We start from the raw sequence: 2164 nt of genomic DNA on the forward strand, positions 1-2164 counted from the left end.
TGCATGACCTGCGCGATCTGCAAAAATAACAGAATACGCTGGGGGCAATTCCGGGCCGCATTTTGACCCAATTTTCGGCCCAGAAACACAGACTAAAGCTAGGGAACATGCAGAGACTCAACAGGCATCCATACACATTCAGATAGATCGATATTAGGATTACTTTTAGTTTTAGATTTGAATCTAGATCAACTTTACATTAGTAGTTTATGCTTTTGCTTTGGATTTTGGATGCTGAAGAGTCATTACCTCCATGAAGACACTACTTTAGTTTGTTTCCTTATTCCTTTACTCTTTTTAGTTGATCATTGACCCCATTCAAATAAGTATATTACATTTTGAATTTATTAATAGAGTTACTTTTACTTTTAATTAATTTTAAATCTCTATTTTATTTTATTTAATTATGCCCTCTTATATTTTTATGAATATTAATTCCATGTCAATGGAGTAGATTTTCTACTTGACACGGGGGTTGATTAAGAGGAGACACTTGAGTTGGAATGCTCAAATACTTAGTTAAATTAAACATTGTTGGCTAATTCTATATCTACTAACGCTAGACCTTCCCAAGGGAAAGGACTAGGATCTGTGGATAAGAATCAGTTCAATCACTTGACTTTCCTTTACTCAGTAAGGGTTAACTAAGTGAAAACAACAACCGCTTTACCTTACACTTGAGAAGATTCCAACAAGGATAGCACTTCCAATTAATCAACCCCCCAGTCAAGGCTTTTTATATTAATAGTACTTCTTAGTTTTATTGCTTTAATTTACAATTATTTTAATTACTCATTATCTAACTCAAACCTTCTGGAAAATTTCTAATTAATAAATTAGCACTCTTTCCTGCAACTCGTTGGGAGACGACCTGGGACTCATACTCCCAGTATTTTTTAATTCTAATTTTTTTGTGACAACCCCTTTTAAATTGAGAAGGCAGATCTTAGCTGGTTGAGAACTGTACTTGCAACACATTTCGTTTATTAATTTCTTAACTGGTCAATTTCTGCCACCATCAATTTTTGGCGCCGTTACCGGGGAGTTGCAATAGTGTGCTAGATTATTAATTAGTGTACATATTTTTATTTTATTTGCATATTTTATTTTTATTTTGTTACCATGAGCTATATGTCTTTCTCATTGAATGACGCGTTCATTGCCTGATCCGAGCTTAGCCACTTTTGATCCTGAAATTGAAAGAACTTTTTCATGTATTAGGCGAGCTCGACGTCGGTTAGCCTCTGAGGGTGGTGAAGTGATTGTTATCAATTCACCAGTCTCATCTGAGGGCGAATCTGAACCGCCATCTGAGAGCGAGACAAGCTCCTTTACTACTGATTCAATTGATTTACGTGTAGGTAACATGGCAGCACCTAGGAGGATTACTCTCCAAGAAGCTGGAGAGCCCCAGACTTCACCCTGCAACCGTATCAAGTGCATCATCCAAATCTGGCTGCAGACTTTGAACTGAAGACTGCACTAATCAACTTGATGCCTAAATTTCATGGCCTACCTGCTCAAGAGCCTATTAAGCACCTTAGGGATTTCCAGATAGCCTGTTCTACTGTTAGGCATCATGGTGCAGATGAAACCTCTATTTTGTTAACCGCTTTCCCGTTTTCTCTTGAGGGAAAAGCGAGGGAATGGTACTATACCCAACCTGAAGCGACTGTTACTAACTGGGATACGCTTAGAAGAGAATTTTTGGAAAAATACTTTTTAGCTGAAGTTACTGATAGATTGAGGAAAGAGATTTCAATGATTATTCAGGGCAAATCTGAGACTCTCTATGAATATTGGGAGCGCTTCAACAATCTCCTAGACGCATGCCCCCATCACATGATTGATAGACTGGTATTGATCAGCTACTTCACTCAAGGCATGAACCCCTAGGATAAGACTACACTAGATGGTGCTAGTAATGGTTCCCTGAAAAAGTACAGGACCGCAGATGAAGCATGGCAACTGATCAGCGACTTAGCTGAATCCACTAGGAATCACAAGCCGAGACGCAGCCACTCAAAAGCTGTTGCAGAGATCTCTTCTAGCGTTGAAACTACTGCTCTTACATAGAGTATATGTGAAATGACCAACCTACTGAAACAGATGCAGTTAAATCAACAACAAGCACATAAAGCTTAGCCTCCCCCACCATAGCAAA

General features: G+C 38.5%; 1 non-coding gene across 1 annotated transcript; it reads right to left on the reverse strand.

Moving 5' to 3' along the window:
• Window positions 1–1740: 1740 nt before the first annotated feature.
• On the reverse strand, window positions 1741–1844 carry LOC148571901 (small nucleolar RNA R71). Its single transcript, XR_015907881.1, has one exon. It is a non-coding gene; the product is annotated as a small nucleolar RNA R71 (small nucleolar RNA).
• Between the last annotated feature and the right edge of the window lie 320 nt (window positions 1845–2164).

Source organism: Arachis ipaensis, chromosome B3, assembly GCF_059453495.1.
Source record: "Arachis ipaensis isolate K30076 ecotype BB chromosome B3, ASM5945349v1, whole genome shotgun sequence".
In the NCBI taxonomy this organism is placed as follows: domain Eukaryota; kingdom Viridiplantae; phylum Streptophyta; class Magnoliopsida; order Fabales; family Fabaceae; genus Arachis; species Arachis ipaensis.